Genomic DNA, 24626 nt, shown 5'->3' on the forward strand with positions numbered 1-24626 from the left:
ATAAACTATACCTGTGGGCAAAATTTTATAAAATTCTGAAACGATAATAAAAAAATCCCCTCCTGCGATAGTTTCAGGATTTAAAACTCCAAAGAAATGTTCACGATCAAAATAGATTGAGAACCACTGATTCATAGGACTCAATGGCAGGTGACTTCGCTCACCTCCATTCAAAGCCATTTACTAAGGCAACAGAAGCAACCTTGGCATATATCTTTTTTTTTCTTCTTTTAAATCATCCGACATTGAAGCACACAACGTGTTCACAGATAAGCGACAAAGGAGGCTGGAAGAGGATGCTCCTGCGTCGCAGAAAGTGCAATAGGGTGATCCCGCAAATTGAATTTACAGCGCAAATGGCTTCCATTTTCTGTTTTAAATTTGTATATGTTCTGCATGTAAACTCAATAAATATGCCATTATCGATGTACAGTGCACTACTGAAGCAACGGTAAAACTTCAAGAGCATTCCCTATAGTAAAATTACATCAACCTATCTACATTCACAATCAATCAGCTTCATCGTGGATCAGCTCAGCACACGTGAAAGAAATGCCTTGTCGTGCACTAAAACAAGGCAACTGGATACACTTTGTTGTTCTTCACTGGTTCTTCATCCACTCCTCCCGTTGAAACTGATCCTAATAAAATAAACTAATCGTAAACTTCAAAATCAACCAATCAGCGATCCACAAACTTAATTCAAATCTATATCTCTACACAGTTGTCTTGTCTTAGGTCGTGCCACGCTCGCCTATCCTATACAGCTAAAACGAGTGAAACAAAACCTCGACGAAGATTCAACAGCATCACATCGGAACGAACGAACGAACGAAGTGATTGATGGCAGTGCAATTGCGATATAAATATCTATCAAAATATGGGTGCTGTCGAACTTCCTCTGGAAGACCTGAAACATCTTTGCAAATTTGATCCGAATGAAGGTGTGTGATGATGTTTGGCTTGGAATTGATTTTTTTTTCTGTGTTTCTGGTTGGATTATAAGGCAACACATTATGAGCGTCCTTTTTCTCCATTACTTAATTGCTTGTTCAGAAAACAAAAATATTAGACTGCGTCTGGCTGTTTGACTACCGTATCTTCAATAGCCATAATAACCTTCAATGAGCGATTTTTGGGCCGCCGATTTCAAACTCTGGAATATTTTAACCAAGAGCACAAACAACAAAATATTCGAAGCATCCTTTATGGAAGAGCTTTGAAAATTCAATTATTAAAGGAGTGCGCAGTAGGCGCTGCCCAAGAACCCTCGGTTTTATTTTCGCTGTCACGGATTTCTTGTGTTTGCCGTGTATTTTTGGTTTGTACCAAGCCAAAATAAAGTTCGTTTTCGCTTGTGTGCATGTGTAGACATGAAAATTTATAATGTTTTAATTATCAGTTCATCAGTGTTCATCATGTTTTAATTATCAGTTAATGAATATTGTAAATTATTGTGAATATCTATATTTATTTTCGCTTGTCTTGATACTCCACCTCTGCTCCCGGAAGAAGAGTTTTACTGCGTTTTTTTTTCGTTTCTTAGTGCTGAAATCCTGCCTTCCAGGCAATAACAGCGAAAGAAAATTTTACAGGTTATACTCGGGTGCTTTTGTGTCTCGTTTTCGTTTCTAGTTTTTACCAATTATTCAGCGGAAGAGACGTTTGTACACAGATAATGAGACACGGGTTTTCGACTGCAATTGATCTTTGTTTTGAGCACTGAAAGTATGTTTACATACAGTACCATTGTTCATCTGATAACGGTAATGTTTAAAATTTGACTGTCCAGACAATCTGAAATGGGTTGCTGGATCTGCAATACATCACTTATTATCATTACGTCAATAAGACATCCATATTTCAATTAGATTGAACACACACACACACACATACATTTAAATCTCTGTATTATCAAATTATTGAAAAACAATGAACAAGTAGCGTTTTTAAAGTGTTTTCCATTTCCCAAGTTTGTCAACAATTCTTCAAAACCAATCGCGTTTCGTTCCGCTTAAACTTTCTGAAACGACATTTTTCCAATTCCAACAGCAAATATTTTCCGCTTGAACTCGCACCGACAACAGCAACAGTGTAGCACTTTCCAAATTGAATCACTCAAAAACACAATCCGTGCCTTTCCTCCCCTTCGACCGACCGACCGACCGACCAATAGGCGAAACGAACAATCCAAATACCTAAAACGGTTCGACTGTTTGTGACGACAACCTTCACTGCGACGACATATTTATGTACCGTTGAAGGCATAAACAGAGAGAAGCCAAACATGCACATAATCACATTCAAAATGTAATCATATGAAGCAATAAATTTGCCTGGAAACTCCGCGGGGAAATTAGAAATTGATCCATTCAGTTAAATGAAATCGTTTTGCATAACCTCCAACCGTCCACCGCTCCAGAAACACTACAAAAACAACCTGGAAAATGTCTTTTTTCGGTTGGCGGCACTCGGGTGCAAAATTTCCATTTACTATAATTGCAACTTTCTTCTGACGTGTATCAGTAGTAGGCGGTTTCGTGTTTCGATGGAAACGCCTAGTAGTTTGAAGAAAAGAAAGCCAACGACCTCTAGATCACCCACAAAACCAGAAGCAGAACCCCATTATCCAAATTAAAAATCAGTGCTCTCGAGGTCAAACCAACAAACATAACCTCTTACGCACAAGTTTCTGGAGAACACCGAGAGAAGAACAAACAGGTAGGCACCCAAGAATATCCTCCAATCAGCATATTATATGCGAGCCCGGCTAACCGCGGGGCATTTTCCTCACTTGAAATTTATGAAAAAATAACAAACCATATGTGAGTGCGAACGAGGAGAAGTGTCATCCACTCCCGGCCGGCTGACAGATGGCGGTAACCTGGAAGTTGAACCCCCGCAGCGCCACCCTCTTTTCCTGTAACTAAGGTGGAACTCCGAATGTGGGACTGGGGAACATGACACGTGACACTGATGCGGAGGAAACCTCTCAACAACATCACGTCTCGTGTCTACACGATTGTAGTGGAGGAAACAAACTTTCCGTACTGGCCCCAATGTTTCCAACCGTCACAGTTAAAAGGTATAGAAAACCGAGTGGTTCGTTGTTAGCATCATTTCGGCGGAAAGCCCAAGGTACCTTCAACTGAAGAGTATGTACACAAAAGCGCCTGTATGTACCTTATTCGTCGTACATACTTCAGGTGTAAGGAAAGTGGTATGCGAAATGCCGAAAATAGCCACCAACGACGACGACGACGACGGTGACAGCAAAGACGATGGGAAGCCACCCTCAAGAAGCTTGTTTGGAATGAAACTGTCAAAATGTTAGCGGTAGATTTGCCACGTGTAGTTGATAACGGCCGTGCGTCTCCATTGGATAGTATTGCCATTTTGACGTAGGACTACGTCTTTGATTTCTATATGGGGGTACACTTTGTGAAAACCGAAAATGGAACATGTAACAAATTAAGAAAGATTTTGAACGTTAATAACTCAGCTGCCTCTGGTCCAATTTCAATAATTTTATCACCAATCGATCAGAAATATGGCTACGCATCGATAACAATGATTCCGAATGTTGATTTTCAACAAGAAACTATTGAAAAACTGGTAAATGTCCAGCATTATCCAAAAGCGTCGAATTAACTAACAAATCCACCAATTACCTACATGCATATACTGCTTCCCCAGCACAGTCGTCAGAGAGTAGTAAGTAGACGAAACAAGTCGAAGTGGCATTCGCCTCCGATCCTCGGGCGCGTGCGAAGGGAGGATGGAATTGCGTAATATTTTACACACTCATCGCCATATTCAGAAAAAAAAAAGCAAATTCTTCGAGATAACTACCATCCGTCGTCTGGCTCACCGTGGCGGTGTCTGACGTATCTACGGTCTGATTTACGAGGTGTACTGAAGGTGTGAAAATGAGATCCGTGATGCTGTCACCTACACTAAACACGCCAAGCGTAAGTGGCCATGGATGTCATCTACGTTTTGAAGTGACAGAGACGCACTCTGTTTGGTTTCGGAGGTTAAATCATTACCAACTTTGGCAACAAAACGGCTCTTTTCAGGGCCACCAAGCTTACATCAGTAAAGAGTTGGAATAGAATTTATCTGTGCTTGTTTGTCCATGTTCAGAGCCACAAGCCCCCAACGACCACACAAAATGCTCTCCAGAGTTATAATCTTGTAACCAAACTTGGAAGCAGGGGTGCAAGTGATTTTAATTGATTCTCTTTGATTTCGCCAACTTTCTCTTTGAAAAAAATTACTATAAATTTGGTACGCCTACAAGGGCCCATGCATTAATTATGTCACGCTAAATCGAGCAAAAAATTACCCCCTCCCTCCTATCGTGACGTTTTTCCTATACCTAATGCATTGCTTGGCACAAAATCTTAAACCCCCACCCCCTTCCCCCTGAGAGCGTGACATAATATATGCATCAACCCCAATTCAAAAACGGAAAGAGTTGAGATAATAGATAATTGATCAATTAAAAGAACTAAATGCTCTTCACATTTATTCCATCCACTAGCGGTCCTACGTCAAGCTTCTGTTCGTGCCCCTAGGCACAGACCCTTCTACTTTTTTAGGGATATCATTTTGCTAATCGGCAGCCTTTTTCCATTTCCAATTCCGCGAAAGATTGCAAAACCAGAAACAGTTCCCATTTCCTACCTCCCCTTGCGATTTTAAGAGCATAAATCTGATTATAGATCTGCAAATTTAAGACATTGGAGCAATTAAAAATTTAATCGAGCTTCTCTGCAATGCAATTTTGCGTAATTGTTTGTTATAATGATAATGATAATGATTCATAATTTTGCTAAACTTCGGCCATTTTGGATCTTGCAAAATTTTCAAAACATTGTAGCACGGAAATGACATTTCTGATCGAACGTCAGTCTGAGACAAAGTTGTAGAGACAAATAATGTCTCTCTGGGGAAAATAAACAAAAAATGTTAACCGATTTTTAAAATATTTTTTTCCATAAAAAGCTTATGTAGAATGTAAATTTTCGGAATGTTCAAAACCATTGAAAACTGACAAAAATCGTAGAGCAAGATTTTTTGGTAAAATTTTTGAATTTGCGCTCGGTCTCGTAGACGGCAGACCACGGAAAATTCCCGTTTTACTCCAATTTCCCTATGATATTTGAGTATAACCAAACAGTTTCCATTATTTTTCGTAACTAAACCACACACAAACTCATCAAATTTACGCTAATCATATGTTAAAATGTCCAAAGAATCGATTACAGTAGGCTTTTCGCCTACTGTAATTTTAATTATCATAGCAACAGTTGCACATTTGTGCAATTTTCAATAGTGCCCTTTTGAAAATTGATATAGTTTTAATTTTAACAGATTCGTAGAAAAATTTCCTATCGAATGGCGTATTAAGAATTTAAATCCATCATCTTTGGATCAAAATCAGACAACTTTCATGCCGCGATCGACTTAGGTTTTGAAATTGCACCCCCAATGTTGCCTTAAAAATACAAGTTATGTTAGATTTAAACTTATGGGAACTGACATCCGAATGATGACCTAAGCAAATGTCCAGAAAATACTTATTAACACATTTCAGGACCGTTTTGTCGTGATGATGCTGAGCTATTAGGGTGTTTTCATCACAGATGAGGATGGCTAGCTGTATGTTGTTTGGAACGAGGGTGACGCGCTTGGCGTAGATGGCCCACAGCGACTCACGAAGAGCTACTGAATCCGATCAGTAGGGGTGTGGCTTCTTCCTACTTCTTCGATGAATGTATGCTCATGGGGGCTGCAGCTCGCTGCTTGCGGGCAGCCTTTCGTTGTGTACTGCTGCTGCTGCTACTGATGACGACCGACCGGACACCGCCACACACGGTGCTTGAATAAGCACCGTTCGGCGAGACCTGATGGAATTCGATTTTGAAATCTGTGTTAGGGAAAGCGCATTTTTCAGGCAACTGGTGATAATTTTGATCACCATTGCAATAGTTGGACATTTTCAATAGTGACCTATTGAAAATTGCTAAAGTGTTCATTTTAGCAGATTCGTAGAAAAATTTCCTATCAATTGATTGTTTAAAATTAAAATCCATCCGTTATTGACAGAGTTATAAGTGGTCAAAACTGGATCACTTTCCGTAACCGGGTCGATTTTGGTTTTTTTTTTTAATTGTACCCCCAATATGTTGCCAAAAGACGTGATCCTACGTCAAAACATGCAGAATTTGTTTTCAGTTGGGATCCCTTATAGGTAATTCATAAAAATACAAACAAATCTGTTATCTCCATAGCGTCGCACAGTACACATAAAATTAACACTTATTATTTTCAAAATGTCGTGGGATACCTCAATGAGTTCTTCAATGTGTTCTCCCTCGCTCTTGTCAAAGCGGGAGCCACTCATGCTGCCATTACGAAGCGCAAAATAATGCATAAGCTGTCTTGTTTTGCTCGCAATTATAACAAATTTTCCTTTCCCATGCTTACACGCACTTCAGTCAAAATAAAGCCTAACTTAAAATTTCCAATCCATCATTGGATATGAAACGATGAGAAGTGAAAACTTCGAAATCATGCACGGTCGTTATAAGCTCGCACCGATCACCATGAATTTCCATGCCGACACCCATATCAAGGGCGATTAGGAGAACAACACATTGGATTATTCATGTTTGTAGCCATCATTTTAGGTATCGCCACCAATCGCAGCAAGGCACGTCTAGACCATGTGGGACTTTCTAAAAGCCATCGTGCGAAATCCAAACATACCAAACAACAAATCCCTATGTGATGTAGATTTCTTTTTTGTCGTGTACTCGTTCGTCCTTCCTGTCCTGGCCTGCTCCTGCCCGACGGCGACGAAGACAGGAGGTGACTACCGGGGAAAACACAGGTAGCGGTTGAACAGGAAGCCCTTTCGGTTAGCATGCGAAAGGCAAAAGCACGATTCCGCTGACAAAAACCAAGGGATGGTTGCTCGTTCCATCGCAGACGCGTTCTTGTTGCCTTCCTTGACGGACGACAAAATTCAATCGTAGCAAGCTCATTGGAACCGGGAAAAGACTAGAGGCCTCCTTTGGTTTTCGGTTGTTTCTTGAGTTTTCTTTACCGTTCATTATCCGTTTGGTTTGGTTACAAACTTGCTGGTGCACGGCCTCCTACTACCTCCACTGACCAGCATCAGTAGAGTGTGTTTGTTCATATCGCGTGTCTTGAAGTACTTTCAGTGCCGAGGAATACAAGTTGCAAGTACTAACCAATTGGACATTACAATCGAATTGCGTGTGGGTGGACTTTGCTGAAATTTGTGGATTACAGAAGCAGTAAATTGGAACCAGGATTTACGTCTTACTTGAAAGGTTTGTAGACCACCGGGCGTCTCCATCGCAGGCGGTGTTGCAGCCGGCAGGGAAAGTTTAAATGAGTAATCAAGTGGTGATTGGATAGTGTAAAATAGCACACCCCCCGGGTATCAAAGCCGGGAGATATTGTGACATGATGAGCATTTTCGAGCTGACCTAGATTGAGAGTGCTGTGAGCTTGATTAAAATTTACTGGTCAACCGAGACACGAATCGATCATTTGCGTTTATCACATCCGCTGTTGTTCGGAGCAAGGCGCAGTAAGAAGAATGGTCCCCTAATGGATAGCTGGGAGTTCAGTGGTTATGGCTGAAAAGTGCTTACACAACATGTTGAATCCACAGTGGTTGAAGTAGACGACGACGTGAATGGTGCCTTGGGGGATGCTCTCGAGGGAAATCTGATAGTTATTGCCTTAACTTATGCATGAATAAGGGCTTGAAACGCTAGTTGTAGTCTTTCTGCGATGGCATACACATTGTGACTATGAATTTCGGATCTAGGTATTAGCAATACAAGCTGGTTTTTAAGGAAGATAACATAACTTTCAGTAGAAGAAAAGTGAAAAACATTCCTCCAGCCGAAACCACCAGAAGCTCTAACGTGACACGTGAAACACAAAGCCTACTACTTTGACAACATCACACGGAATAATTCTCAACAATCTAATCTGTATGGGAAAAGTCAAAGGAAGTTTTTCGCCATGTCAACACATTTCTACATACGCAAACGAACGTGGGGATAAGTTGTGTATTTTCCTTCTTATTAAAACTGCCCGAATGAGCATTTCTTTTATCCTGAGATGCAAAATACTCGCTCTTCCCTCTAACTCCAACAGATCCAAAACTCGCTTTTCAGACACATAAGAAAAAGAATAAAAGGCTGGAAGCGAAGAAAAAATACGTATGACTGCACACTTCACCGTTTGGATTATGATTACGCTCCCTCGGGATGTTTATTTTTCTCCGAACGTTGCTTATTGTTGTGTACCTTCGAGAAGTCCGTATTTTTCTTTTCATGTCTCGCGATTGTGTGCTTTTAGGAAGTCGCACCATAAGATCACACCCTCCCCCCCCTCCCCCTCCCCCCACACAATGCCAACGATTGCTATGATTAATGGTAATCAGGACTTGTCGGAAATTTCCATTCACGCAGCTTCACGACCGATGCCTTGGAGACGCTCACGCGCTCGCACCCATCACGGATATGTCATGGCCGACGTGATAAAAGCTTTTCCCCCGATTCAATATTCCGCTCGCTTACAAAAATTGACACGTCTCTTTTCCGGGAAGACAGCAATCTTCCTTCGTTGGCCAGCATTAACGAAGCCGCGCGATGTTAACTGTCACAATCGCCGCACATACCTCCCCCCTGCATCACCGTTTCGAATATCAATCGCAGAGTGCTTTGAATGCTGCCTCCTTCTGCAGCAGTAGGCTTTTTTGATCGCTGAATATCGCTACTTAACCCCGGCGACGACGTCTCGATAGCGACATTGTCAATGAATGCCAGTTCGCTATTGTTATATTTTTCTTCTTCTTGTTCTTTCTTTTCCCACTGTTTACTTTACTGACTTGACGCGCTGAAGAAGCATTTGTTTAGTGGTGTCCTCTAGCTACAATCGTCGGGAATCAGAATTGATTCTTCACGGCTATTTAGGGTCCAGCTGCAACTTTAAGACTGTAAGCCTAACATGGCAAACGACAAGCATAATGATACTCCTTAAACGGACGATAGACCGACTCAAAAATTTCGTCAAAAGTGGTTATACTCAAAAGGTAGCCAAAATATGTTCTTGCTTATCCTGCATGTAGTACCGGTGGCATCCTGAGAATCAAGTATAATAGTACCAGTGGCATCCTGAGAATCAATTTCCATGAATGTCATCAAATTCTACAGAAGCTATTTCGATTTGGAGAGGAAACAGTTAAAAAAGCATACTAAACACACATCTTTTCGGGAAAATTCTAAATATAACATTACCGGGAACTTAACTTTGTGAAGAACTATCAATAAATTAAAAGAAATTTTGAATGGATTTACGAATTGCTGTGGAAACTTTTGGGAGGGATTGGATAGAGCTTCCAGAGCAGTCAGAAAAACAATCCGGAGAAAGTTAGAATAAACTTCCAGTTTATGACAGACTCCCGACATCCAAGGCGGAAAAAAATTCCGCGGCAAGTCGGATGAAACTTTCAGAAAATGTTTAGAGAAACTTCCAGAAGAAGTCAGTAGACATTGCCGGACCATGAGGGAACTCGGAAGGAGCTTTCAAGATAAATCGTTAGAATTGGCCAATGTCAGTCAGAAGAAACTTCCATATCAAGTCTAGAAAGACCGGAATCAACTTCCAGGAGAACTTACAGGACTCTTCTAATAAAACTGGCCAAGCTTACGCAGAAAGATGCAAGAATGTAGAGGTAAACATTCCAAGAAAACTGGAATAAATGATTCTTTTAGGAGAATATAGAAAATAAATAAACTATCAGGATGAGTTGGAAGAATCTTCCTGTGAAAGTAAAAAAACTCCCGCGAGATGTCAGAAGAATCTTTCTTAATCGGGAAGAAACTTCCGGAGGTACTTCGAAGAAACTCTTGAAGAAAATCAGAACTTATCGGGGAAATTTGGGGAAACAAATCTGGAGAGTCGGATGACACTTCCTGGAGTAATTAGATTTAACATCTGGAACAAGTTGTCTTCCAAAGAAGTCGGACGAAACTTTTAGGGGAAATTTGTTTTTGTTAAAATAAAATTGCTAAATTTACTTAATAATTTAGGGAATGTTAAGTTGTTCAGAAATTCATAACTGCCTTCTTTCGGTCAAAAAAAATCCCATGTGGTGCTGGTTATAATGAATTAAATACTAAAAATTTGAATTCCAAAATCTCCAAGATTTAAAAGAAAACACTTTCCTCTACATTTTGATACTTCTATACAAACTGTTCATCGGAGATCTTGAACACAAAAACATAAAGTTGATCCACATTTTGTATAAAATACAGTTTTATCACAGACAAACAGACATAACCCATTGAATATTTCTCACTGTAAAACATCGTCCCAAAAACATTACCGCCATCTGTTGAGTACACTGTGGTGGGTAGTACGCTGAACAGATGGCGGTAGTGTGTAAACGTCAAACACAAGGGAATTGACTATGCGCGCCACAGGTGGCGGTACTACCAACTACGATACTTTTAAATTGACCGTTAAATGCTTGTTCGATGAACAACTTGCGAGTGTTATGTCTGTTTGTCTGTGGTTTTATATTACCCTCAAGGCTCCGGGGGTTGAACCCAAACTCCCCTCCCTCGCCAGTGTATAGTGGTTTGATACGCACCAACCCGAATGATTAAACATATCATTTGTAAAGCTTCATGATAACATGTGCATCAAAGAATTAACGGCGCCGGTGGTGTAGTGGTAAGCGTGATGACCTTTCACCCCAGCAGGCCTGGGTTCAATCCCAGTCGGCGCCGCCGGGATGTTCTGATGCATAACATCTCTGATCACGCCTTCCTTCGGAAGGGAAGTAAAGCCGTTGGTCCCCGGTTCATGAGTTGATGGGTCGATAGGTAGGGTCCAGGTGTGGGAGCTGCCTTCCTGGCGCGTCGGTAGCATTGGTGCTCAGCACGGAAAACAAGATCGACGGAAAAAAAACCAAAGGAAAAAAAAATCAAAGAATTATAACAATAAGATATTTAATACTCTCCAAACTATGCTGGAGCTATGATCTTAAATTTCTACAGGCTCAATACAGTCTTGAACAATGTACTGAACATCTGTATGAGTCCATGAAGCTCAAAAGAGCCTCAAAGATCCATGCACGTCATGGATTGGTATCAATAAGATTTTTAACACCCTGCAGACTATTCTGGACCTAAGATCTTGAAGTTCTACAGACTCAATAAAAGTTTTGAACAATGTACAAAACAATTTTATAAGTCCACGAAGCTCAAGAGAGTCTCTTGAAACATGCACATCATTGAATGGCATCAATAAGATATTTAATCCAAACCATTCTGGAATTCAGATCTTGAAGTTCTACATACCCTATGAAGTTTTGAACAATGTCTTGAAAAAATTGTTGCGCCCATGAAGTTCAAGAAAGCCTTTTGACAGCATGCACATCATCGAATTGTATCAATAAAATATTGAATGCTTTCCAAACCATTCTAGAGTGCAATTCTTGAAGTTCTACAGACTTAATGAAGTCTTGAACAATATTCTGCAAATCTTTTGCTTAAATATTTAGGCGTTTGGTGTCTTCGGTGCAGTTTTGGTGTTTAAAAAGTGCCTTCTTTTGATCGTTTTAAACAATATGGTGGTCCTATAATTAGTTGATATTCAAAAACTAACCTTCTTATTTTGCAACTTTGTGGATGAAACCTACTCAATTTTAATCATCGCGTAAAATCTTTCCTAGATTAATTTTGAGCTATAAAGTTGGCATAAACAACGGAATTGTTTGCAAGCTTGTATCCAATATTGCTGATTTATGCGATATGACACTTAAATTTACATGAAATATCGTGTAAATTTACACCCAATCCAGCGATAACAAAGAGTGCTCTAGATATCGCAGAAATTTACATGACTTTTTCAAACGATGTCCATCAATTACCCATTAATGAGTAACTATAGCCCATTAAATATAACCCATTAAATATCAATAATAAGTAACAGTTACTCGTTAAGGGGTTAAAAAATACTCATTAATGAGCTAAGACACTTTTGGATACTTTCAAGTTAGCGTGTAAACGCCAATCACGGAGAACAAATTATAGCAGACGTAATTATTTTTCCGGTCAAAATAACTATATTGTTCAATTGTTTTAGAGATAACCCGAATCCATAGTTGATTTGACCATATATAGAGGGCAACAACTATAGTTCATAGAGATTGCTAAAGTATGACTGTGTAAGTGATTTGTTTTCATCGGGAAAATTTTCCGCTATGAAGTTTTTTTTTCCCGATGAAAACATTTTGCGTATACGTATACGTGACGCACACTACGTACGATAAACGTCAGCAATCTCTATAGTTGGCTTCTCGGTTAGCTCAACTATATTTTTCAGTAGATGAACAAACATCAAACTTCAAAATACAACCATGCTTTAAAGGGTGTCCACGATGAAATTGCCACACACAAAATTGATTCGCAAAATTCGAGTTTTCATCCGATTGCCATCAAATTTTCAGGGATTGAGAAATAACTATTAAACTTCATTTTACCATTTTACTCGTATTTTATTTACAGTCCATACGCAAATGCCCGCACCTTGGCCTTAACCCCGGCCATAAGATTCTGCACAACCTGTGAATCAACCGTTTTTTGTATGTAAACCCATACTTTCTTCAGTTCCTCGACTGTCTTCACTACCTTAGGTCGTTTAAGAAGGTGCTGCTTCATAATCGCCCAGTACTTCTCGATGGGGCGGAGCTCCGGAGTGTTGGGAGGGTTGAACATTTTCGGCACGAAATTGACCTTATTGTCCGCATACCACTTCAGCACGTCCTTGGAGTAGTGGCATGCGGCCAAATCCGGCCAGAAGATTGTTGGGACGTTGTGGGCCTTCAGGAGAGGAAGCAGCCGCTTCTGGACGCACTCTTTTATGTACACCTGTCCGTTCATCGTGTCCTGGGTCACGAAAGGTGCACTCCGCTTCCCGCACGTGCAGATGGCTTGCCAAACCAGGAATTTCTTCGCAAATTTGGACATCTTCTGAGTGCGGACATGCTCCGGAACGCTGAACTTATCCTTGGCCGTGAAAAACAGGTTGCCGGGGATCTGTTTGAAGTCGGCCTTCACATATGTTTCGTCGTCCATGATGCAGCATTCAACTTTCGTCAGCATGTTGAGGTACAACTTCCTGGCACGGGTTTTGACGGACTTGTTCTGCTTCTCGTCGCCATTAGGGGCCTTTTGTACCTTGAACGTTCGAAGCCCAGCCTTAGTTTTGGCCTTCTGGACAAAACTTCGGCTTAGGTGCAGCTTCTTAGCCACATCCCTAACGGAGGCGTTCGGATTTCGGTTGAAGGCCCCAACTACGCGGTTGTGATTTTTGGTGTTGTACGGAATACTTTTTCCTTCACTTCTGGGCTTCCGATCGGTGGTCAACCGTTCCTCGAACCGCTTAATCACTCGCGACACCGTGGAATTCGCGATTCCCAACGTTTTAGCGATGGAACGATGCGAGAGATCCTTGTTCTCGTGATGAATGCGCAAGATTTTATCACGCACGAGCTGTTCTTTCGACTCCATTTCCGCGAGTTTTGATCACAGGACTTTAAAACTTGCAGGATGTAAATAATGCACTATGAACTAAATCCACCCAAATTTTCATTAAATTCTACCCAACGGTTAAAAAGTTAGAGCAATTTCATAGTGTGGCAATTTCATCGTGGACACCCTTTAGTTGATTCAAGAAAACTATTGTTAGGAAAGCAAATTTTTACAATGTTTATCTAACGAACTTCCCTTTCATTATCGACATATTAAGGAAGTTTGTTTTGCTTCATTATCGATCTCAAAAACACAACTGCAAAATCATAAAAAAGTGAAGAAGATCGTTCAACTTAGATTTGAACCGTGTTCATCTGCGTGAGAGCCAGCTATCTTATCGCCAGCTCTACGCATCACAAGTTTAAAGTATGTGGATTTATGATGATCACTTGAAACCAAATCATATAAATAAATTACATTTGACGGTTGTTATAATTTCTCAAAGTTATAGTTGAATTGAGTATAAGATGAACAGTTGCATCTGTTATGATATGATTGAGTTGACGGTCAAATTAACGTTGGAATAACTATAGATTTCTTTCAAACAACAATATTTTTCCATGTGAAAGTAACTATTAGGATTGTTATCTTAACTTAACGAATTTGTTCTCCGTGATAAGTGCGAGTCATTGACAGCTGAACATTATTTATATGTAAACAAAGATGCAGCAGATATCTACTCCCTGAATAAGGTTGGTGTATGGCGGTGCAGTTCTGGTATAGATCCAGTAATAAGACGAAATAGAAGGTTTCCGTCTTCAGTAAAGTTGTTCAGATGGACAAGACCTATCTTACAATAAAGAATTTAGTTCATAATTCACTCACAAGGTAGCGCTAGTGTGACATTCGTAGAATTGATTGTCCTTACTTAATATATGCGCTAGGCAAAAGATTTCCGTCTTCGGCCTCCTTCTACACAGTTAAAAAAGTAGTGTAAATTTCCGTTACTATGAATCACATTAATGGAGCTTCATAAATATATCATACAAGTTTACAATATAGATCGTGTAAATTTATGAGACATGTCATGCAATATTCCATACATTGTATGCAACTGTCCACCATTTTTACGTTGCTGATAGTTTACATTCAAAGGAATGTTTGCATGCATGGATGTTTACATCACCAGTAAAATTCGGAATTTTCGTCTGTGTACTTTAGTTGTTTATTAAGCTGCTGCTTGGACTTTATGCCGGCTCTCAACTGTTCTAGATGCACTTCCACAGTTGATAATTTCCAAGCCTGTCCCATATTTTCATTAGTAGGAGAAATGGATGTAATGTTGGCCTAAATACCCCTAATTTGGGCCCATACATAAATTCAGCAATCGACTAAATTTTCAATAGCGATCATTAGCTGTATTTCCCCTATATGCTGAACTTTTTACCACAAAACAGACCTTGTCCATCTGAACAACTTTTCTGAAGACAGAAAGCTTCTATCTAGTCCTTATGTTAAGTTAGGACAAACAATTCAAAATGAATGTCACACTAGCGCCGCCTGGTCAGTTAATTCTGAATTAAACTCTTGAATAGTTATTTTCCATCTGAACAACTTTACGGAAGACGGAAACCTTCTATCTAGTACATATGTTAAGTTAGGACAGACAATTCAAAATGAATGTCACACTAGCGCCGCCTGGAGGTGAATTCTTTATTAAACTTATTACCTTAGGATCTTATCCATCTGAAAAACTCTGCTCAAGACGGGAACCATTCATATCAGCAGGATCTGTAGATAGCGTTATATAATGTGTATTTAAGAAGGCGCAACTTGATCATTTTAGTTTTAGCACCATCAAGTGAGTAAATTCTTTCATAGTTTTGAAAACCTTGTATTCTTGCATACCTTTTCAGTATGAAGCAACATCTTACAGTCAAGATTCCTATAGTACGGTTAATAGGGACCGCACTAAAGGAACCGGCATTAACGAATACACGTAGCATATGGGATTAGAGCTAATTGGGGACAAACGCTTATTGTAGGATAATTTGAAAAGATAACTTCCTGAAAAATTATTAAACAGAATTTTTTTCACCTTTTGGGAACATTTAGCATCCGGAAAGTCACGAGTCTGATCCTCCGTAAGACCCGGAAAATCCGTAAAAGTGGTCAATTCATGAAACTAATCCTAGAGCTCCGCAGATTTTTCGAAACCGCTCATAGACGTCTTATCAGAATTAATTTGAAGTTGTGACCTGAATATGGACCCAGACCCACGGGATGGTCCACCGGAAGATCCTGAACATCCGTAAAAGTGGTCAATTCATGAATCTGATCCTAGAGCTCCGCAGATTTTTCTAAATCACTCCTAGATTTCTTATCAGACTGAATTCGAAGTTGTGACTGGAATATGGGCACTGGAGACCACAGTATGGTCCTCCGGAAGATCCGGAACATCCGTAAAAGTGGTCAATTCATGAATCTGATCCTAGAGCCCAGCCGATTTTTTGAAATCACTCCTAGACGTTATATCAGACTGAATTCGAAGTTGTGACTTGAATATGGACACTGGAGACCACGGGATGGTCCACCGGAAGATCCGGAACATCCGTAAAAGTGGTCAAGATTCCTATAGTACGGTTAATAGGAACCGCACTATAGGAACCGGTGTTAACGAATACACGTACCATATGGGATCAAAGCTAATTGAGAACAAACTCAAAAGGAATCCAGTGGCAACCGTACTATAAGAATCCGGCAAGAACGAATCTGTACTATAGGAATCTTGACTGTATATGGTTGGGATCTCGTGCCACTACAGATCCGCCCATAAAAAAATCTGTTAATTTAACTAAAGGTTCGCTAAATTTACTATGCGAAAAATTTGAAAATTCAGAAATCCATTAAAATTTTGTTAAAATACGGCAATTTGAATTTGGGGTCAAATTGACCCCATGGAACAGACAATGTAAGTATTTCAATAAAAAATTTCAAATAAATATTTTTTTCAAGACTTTTGGAGCAGATTTTATCTAGCATTACTGAGCTCCGGTGGACGCACCAAGTCACGAAATAATTATTAACATCCATCGACCAATAAAACAGTTACTGCCTTTCAAAGTGACCTGGGGTTAAAAATCACGGAACTTCCCTTAAAATGGTCTCACAATTTTCTAATATTCATGTTACTTCCCTTACGGTTCCAAAATTTCATAAACCTCTCGAAACATTGCCAAAGTTTTCGGAAATTCCGCGAGCTGCTCGGAACTCCTTTAAATTTCAGCAATTTCTTTGAAATTAATTGATCTGTTCTGATGAGCTTCCTTAAAGTTCTCTCAATTCTCCTGAAACAAATGGAACTGTCCTGAAATCCATTGAATTTCCCTGAAGTTCTTTGGACTTGTGAAGTTTTCAAAATATGTCTGATGTTTCCTTAAGAACATTTGGAGTTCTCTGGACTTTCCTGAAATTCCCGGGTTCTCGAATTTTAACAGAAGTTAATAAAGCTGTCTTCAATTTATCGGAACTTGCCCATACAGATCTTTAAGCTAGAGTGTTCACTCGGCTCTCGACAGAAGCAGGCCGCTCTCGATGTGTGTCTGCTTACTCGGCAGCAACCGTTGTGTGGTCCTCCTCATTGTTCTTATCAGCAGTTCTTTCAGTCGATGCGACGTCGACTTTGGAAAGCAACCGTTTCCTGATGAGTGTGTGAGTGATGAACACGTTTTGCGTCCATTGCATTGTCAAGCGCTTTGCTCCTCGTTGCCCCTCGTTAAGATCTTTAAGCTTACCGAAAAGTCTGGACTTTTCTGAAGTTTCAGAGCTTCTTATAAATTCCTGAAGCTAATGGAAAAGCGATAAAACTCTGGAAGCATCCCTGAAGATCCGGGAATAAAAATAAACTGGCTGGAGAAGACGGAAGAATCTTTCGAGCGAAGCCAGATGAAGCTTCCAAGGGATGTCGAAATAATTTTCGGGTAGGAATCGGAAAATAACTTACGGGGTAAGGTGGGGAAAAAAATCCTTGGGGAGATTAAATCAACTTCAGGAAGTTGAAAAATTAACATTTTGATGAACTTATTTGTTAGCTGAATAAAAGTATTTTACGATTCCTAGGAATTACTGGGATTAGCCAACAATTATTGATTTAATTGATGCGGTCAATAATCGAAGCAAAATATACGCAGCAGCTTTTTAATATGACACGTTGCATACCTTCAGGCGTTATCGTCATAAACAATAATCCAGGAACAAAAGTCCAAATTTGGATCACAATTAACCATTCTTATTTTTTCTGAAAATTTTACAACGTCAATTGATTGTTAGATAAAAAATTAACAAACATTTTCCTGTTATGATTACTTAATTTAATTTAGTTTTGAGCTTCTTCTTTTGTAGTAATAAGATCTATTGTGGTATGCTCCAATTTGATATATATGCACCGTCAGTTCGTTCCATCACTATGAATGTGAGTGATAGTGGGACTATGACTATTAATTTCACCCCAGAAGGTATAACTTTCTTAATGAAGTTCGTTACCTTGTTTTAATTCAGATATCTCGTTAGGAAACCCTTTCCGATAAACCGGAGTTTTCGCTACATGCACTACATTGACACAGTAGGTGTTCTACAGTTTCAACATCAAAATTACAGAAACGATATGTATCATCTGTCAGCTTGCCTATTTTTTAAAGGTGATATTTGCTTGGACAGTATCCGGTAAATAGACCAGCCAGCGTACTCAGATCTACTTTTTTCAAGCTGAGTAGGCTGCGTGTGATTCCATTACAAGGTGTAATGAATCTTTTTGATTATCGTTATGCTGAAAGAGCTATCCAATTGGCACCAATCATCGATAATTCCCAGATTCTAAGCTCGGATTTTAAGCAGGATGTGGCTACCCCACAAAATGGCTTGCTAAAGAATCGGCTTTTTCATTACCCTTTATACCACAGTGACCAGGTACCCAGTATAGGCAAACACTAATAGTTGAAGCCAGCTGTTTCAAAGAGAGGATGCACTCCCAAACTAGCTTCGACTGGCATGTGTATGGTTTTAAAGCATTCAGTGACTATCAGAGAAAATACATATATTGGCATGTCTGTATTTTCTAGTCAAATAAATATTTGTACAAGTTAAAATAGCACATATTTCTGCCTGGGAAACTGTACGCCACTGTCCCATTGGAATTGAGATGTTGATTTTTGGGCCTGTGATCCCAGCTCCGGAAGATTTCCCTATTTCTGAGCCATCGGTGTAAAACACGAGTGATCCTGGAAGAATTTTAGGACCACCTTCTTCCCACATGCTGCGATTGGATTCAATCACTTCAAAGGAACCATTTAAGTTCGTCTTGGTCTTCATCCAGTCTTCATTCATGGTTACTAAAGTGCTTAGCTGAGAATCTCTGAGAATTCGTAGGTGTCCATTGATATCTTTATTTTGAAAACGTTTTACACGATTCAGCCTTAGAGCACCTTTTTCTTCTTCAAGTTGCACGAATTGATATAGCGGCAGAAGATGTAAAAGAGCATCTAAGACCTTAGAGGATGCAATGGTCATTGCTCCAGTTATTGAGGAGCACGCCAATCGTTGTAATGTCTCAAGCTTTCTTTGGCTGCAATTTTGTAGTTTAAGGCCACCATACTAACGAAGCATATGTGATTCTGGGTCTCACGATCGCCGAGTTAATTCCTCCGAGTTCTGTTTACCATTAGTACCACTGGCATCCTCTAGGTCTTCACAATTAGCATCAGCATAATGTCTGGAGTTGCCACCGTATTTTGAAGCCCTCAAATTTGTATTTTCCTGAGCTTTTGTTGGATTTTTTAGAGATATTTGACGCTCCATCGACTGTCAATGCCCATTCAATGTCCAAATTATTGATTAAACGATGCATCGGGGTTTATATTCTCGTTTCGGCTCTCGATAAGAGCCCTAATGGTGTTGTTGTCGTAATTTACACTCTTTGGAAAGACTGTAATAAGGATGTCTAGTCTTGGAATATTACTTTCATCAACGGCCAGAAGTTACGCGTCTCTCCACGGTCCTAGGGTAGGGATCAGTTTTATCGACCATTCATATGTGGATTTATCGAAACAGTTGATAACCATGTACCGTGGTTTGTAAGTGCAATTGGCAAACTTTGGTTTCAATTGCTCTTTTCGTTGAAGTCCTACAGCGCCAAAGACTGATTTTTGAGATTGTAATAGGTTATTTTACAACTGAAGATTATTACCAGAAAAATTAAGAAATCGCCTGAAATATGAACAATGTAAATAATATTTAAAACATGTTTTATCACAATGTTCCTAATTCTGAGTATCAAAAACACATGTCATATCATTCCACAATTGATCACTAATTAGCATGTCGTCATGATCGGAAAACATTATGGTCAGGGATAAATGCTGCACAGTAAAAAATGTGAAGTGTGCAATAATTGGCAAATTACTCTAAATAAAATCGGTATATACCTCAAAAATGGGTATTCTGCGAAACCTTATCTGTATATCGGTATCAAGCTTGAAAATCGATATACCTGGAAACGCTGCTCAGCCTAATCTTGATTGATCTTCTTTCAATGAAAACAAAAATGTCGGAATCTTTCAGACTTATAACCATGGAAAAGTGTATGGTAAAATAGGAAAATTCTATCTCTCAATAGGCTGATGCAAACTTTATTTTTATTTAATGACCCCCACCCCCTTTTTCAATATTTTGAAGGGTCAACAACAAATTCAACTCTATTCATCATCACCCAACAACAACAAATTAATTTCAAGTATTAACTTATAAATGAATTATTAAATTAGTTGTTTAGCCAATACATTTTATTCGACCCTTGTTATTTATGGTTTGTCCTCCCCACCTTCGACCTATTTGAGTGATGTACGTCGTAAAAAAATATTTATATCAGCCTAAGGATAATATTACGGCGCCAGCACTAAACCCAATCGCGCTTCCGACGTCACTAGTGACATAGGAAGACCAGTAATGCCAGCGATAAGTACCACTCTGATTTCCAGTCAGAATCACAATATTAAAAGCATATTAATGCAAACTCTAATTTTAAAGCTGTTTAAATGATCTCTTCCAGAGCAATAAACGTAGATAAATGTGTCCCCCATAGTGCCAAATTAGTACCGCAGCACCGCAATTTGTCCAGACTGATCGGTAATCGTACTTCTTATTTTTTTCACCCAGTCTCCCTCCGTCCACATATTGAAGGGTGAACACGGTAAAAACGTAACATTAAGGAGAAATTAACTGCTCCGAAAAAATCCATTTTCGGTCCATTTTTTTTCATGATGAGATACCTAGAAAGTTTATTTTCACATGTAAAATTTCTAAAGAATCTATAAAAAAAACTGATTTTCTTGGATTTTTGATAATTTTTCATAAATTTCCCCCTAATGCTACTGTATTTTTTTACATTGTACAGAATCCTACACTAAATTAACAAAATAATGGCTGGATTATCAGATCTTGAAACATAAATCTTAAAACTAACAGCACATGAATTAAAACGCGTGTTTTTACTTATTAATACGAACTATTCTGGACCAACAACAATTGGATAAAGGAAGGAATACTGGTATCTGCTTGCTCAAGTATCCTTAAAATTGACCCACCCGTAAAAAAAAGAACCTTAGAGGTACAATGAAATGTATTGTAACCATACAATAGAGTTTATGGTATTTACAATAAATCGTATTCTCTACAACGATTAAATAACAATAGAATGTATTGTTTATACAATAGAATCTATGGTAAATGGGGGAATATACAATAGATTAAGGGGGTCGTTATGTATCTTAACCATACGAAAAATCACTTTTTTCCGAACAAACTTGAACCATTTACCATTAATTGTATTGTTGTTCTATTGTTGAAAACTCTTACTATATGGGACCTATTGTACATCTATTGTAATAACAATATGTTAAAACTTCGTGTACTATATACACACAATAAGATCGATTATTGGCAATAGATTTACGTGTAACTGTATTTTATTTTATGGTAATTGTATGGTTATTTTTTTCCGGGCAAGCTTTATATTTCGAAACGTTTTGATAACAAAAGTTGTGTGTGCGCAACAATTTTATCGTGTACACCCTTTATTTATGACGACATATGGGCACGCTCAATATGGCAATCTCAAGTGTTATTCGTCGCGCTTTTAATTAGTTCGACAGAGACCGGCCGCGTGTCCGCCAGATGATGATGATGATGATGATGATGGTTGCTGTCTGCCCAAAAATGGTTCTATCGAACGGGGTTTCATTTTTTTTGGCGTCGCTACCTGACTCTCTAGCTTGCCGTCACCTCGTCGGTCAGTGGTGTTGATTTATACTAAGTGGTATGAGCATTAAGGTAAACAAACTGCAATGCGTGTGAGTGCACACGCAGCTAATTAATGCGTTTTGGGCAACGTCCAATTCGACAAGTGTAGCAACCGCTTATGGTTCGGAATGCTCAAAGTCGTTATACAGAAGTCGATGGGTGCAAATTTGCGATAACGTCCTATAGACGACACAGCTGAGCTGGGAGGAGAAGAAACCAATCAATCGAGATAAGCTCCGATAAGTGAAAGGTACCCCCACCTCCTGTGAGGATGAGGCAACCAAAGGCAGGAAGGAGAGAGCTCATTTTATAGCCCTAAATCACTTGTCCCTTTAGTTTTGATAACACTGCGAGTGGCTGTGAAAAATTTATATCCCTGATAGTGTCAATGAATTTGCCGCTCAAACTGTGTGCACTGTTCCAAGTAGCAGCTATCCGGTAAACGAGGGACTCCCGGTAGGAGCGGAAAATAATAAAACTTCCGAAACAACCCTCATCAAGCCATTTGGACAGCTGTTACATCGAAAGCAATATCCAACATGTAGGTAGAAGTGTACAGTGTACGTATACCTATCTATCTAGAGTTTTGCCGCCTGATGGCACATCACTCGGATGGCCATCGTTGGGTCTGGGCGCGTCGCCTGCTCGGGTGAAATAAGTGCCAAGCGTCGTCGGTACCTAGATGTAGTATGCCGCCATTATTATTATTTTAGTTCGCATCAGAAGACTAACCAGAACCCCGTATCCGTCGCCCGGGAATGAGAAGCTATGTGTGTATTCGTTCAGGCTGGGAATGGCACGGTATTTATAGGTGCCCGACGGGCAGCAACGTTCTATTATGCAATAACCCTTCGGCAGAAGCTGACCGACCTACCGGCTAGGTCCAAGTTCTAGAGCAAAGTCAGACAGGTAGCACCACGCCACCGGTCGCCGGTAATGAGACAACTATTTATGGGGGTAATTATTTTCTATCGCCGGATGGGCTTCACCAAGGAAACCCACATTTTCTCGTGAAGATTCCACTTTCCTGTTACGTGTGGCTATTTATGCAATCATTTCCTAGATGAGTTCGCTTTTTCTTCCCATCATCGAACTGGATAAGCCTAAAGGTGAGCGCTAAACTGCGACTACTAATGAAATGGTGAAATGAAAAATTGACAAACTGCGTTCGTGGTGATTTTTCTTCTTTCGGAAAAACGGAACGGGACTTCTTCGTAAATATTTGATAGCTTTTGGCTCCATTCGAACTCACTGCAGAATCAGCTGTGCAGAAAGGTTCGTAGCGACTTGAAATGGCGGCAAGAGACGAACCCCTTTCAAAGGCTCTGCAGCAGCTCAGCTGGGTAAAGTGTGTGTGTTCGCGCGCTTGAATGAAAATCGTGGATGAAATTGTTGAAACTTTTCTCATTTTCGACGACGTCGTCGTCGACGACGTGAGTGCTTCCGGGGTAAGGAGCAAACCTTTATCATGCCAAGATTGAACGGTAAGCAACCCGTAGCAGACAGAGCGGATTTATGGGATGCACCACCAACGCCTTCCGTAGCCGAAGGATACGAAGTGAGGTGAAAGTTTTGCCGAGAAACGGTTCCTTGAGTGATCATTATTCGAATAGTTTTGGTAAATGGCTTTGGTTGATTTATGAATGAAAATGAGAGGAAGAGTTTCGGAACTTGACTGAAAAATGACGTTGGAAGCGCACTCACACCAGAAATGTGATAATTATGAAATTATTGTAATCCTACCAATTACATGTAACAGGTGTGGTATCTCAGCCCGAAATGTTTCATTTCACCAAAGAATTTACCGCCGATAATGGATTCGCCGAAACATGTCGCCAGGTGAGGTTTGGATCCGAGTTGCGTCATTTTGCTGACGGTCTGTCAGATGGCCAATACATCTAATCGAATGGTCTTCAGGACTTCGAGATTTATACAGCCATCCCATAGCAAAACGATATAGTGGTTCTATTTTTTTTTTTTTTTTTGCATCATGGTGACCATTCAAAACATATTTTTATGCAACCCTTTTATATTTTTTACACATTCCTTGGGATTCTTATTACATGGGAAAACATTGGCACGGCCTACAAGTAGCTCAATTTTTAAAGATTTTTTTTTCAATTCACCGAAATATCGATTTTTTAGATACAAAGCCCATCAAAAGTGGGTATCAAAATATTCAAAATGTTTTTATGTTACTCATTCGTGAAGTTTACGATTTTCAGAGTTGGTTATTAATAGCTCATGTCAACATTGCACATGTGAATGGAACATCTAAAATCAAAAAATTTGGTGGCAGTTGTATAAATACGTGAGTAACTTTTGAAATAATTAATATTTATTTACCGTTTTTGTATAACATTGCAAATATATAAAAAATTTAAAGGAACTTTGCAAAAATATGACTATCCTTGCTCTATAAAATCATGAATAACTAAAAAACGATCCACAATTGACATATGCTTTTTTCAACAAAGTTGGTAGCCATAAAATTTCTTAACCATGAGCTGTATTAAAACGATAATATTGAATTGAATTGGTCTTATATAATAAAGGTTGAACACTAAAAACCCGGACACGAAAAAAAATAAAAATGCGACTTATTTTTCATAGTTCAATGTAACAGCTATACATTAGTAGGTATTATGCTTATTGTAAGACCATTGTTTCAGTCTT

At 39.4% G+C, this 24626-nt stretch overlaps 1 protein-coding gene across 5 annotated transcripts in view; it reads left to right on the forward strand.

The window, feature by feature from the left end:
* Nucleotides 1-24626, forward strand: part of norpA (no receptor potential A) — a 180611-nt gene that overhangs the window by 86095 nt on the left and 69890 nt on the right. Inside the window, exon 1 of one of the 5 annotated variants that reach the window (XM_065239436.1) lies at nt 6984-7367. The exons of the other annotated variants lie outside the window; for them this stretch is intronic. The gene's annotated coding sequence lies outside the window, so the exon portion shown is untranslated. Of the gene's footprint in view, nt 1-6983; nt 7368-24626 lie in introns of those variants that run through there. 5 annotated transcript variants of the gene reach the window in all.

The sequence above is a fragment of the Ochlerotatus camptorhynchus genome, unplaced genomic scaffold (assembly GCF_037179485.1).
Source record: "Ochlerotatus camptorhynchus isolate MF236.1 unplaced genomic scaffold, CSIRO-AGI_Acam_v1.1 ptg000055l, whole genome shotgun sequence".
In the NCBI taxonomy this organism is placed as follows: Eukaryota; Metazoa; Arthropoda; class Insecta; order Diptera; family Culicidae; genus Ochlerotatus; species Ochlerotatus camptorhynchus.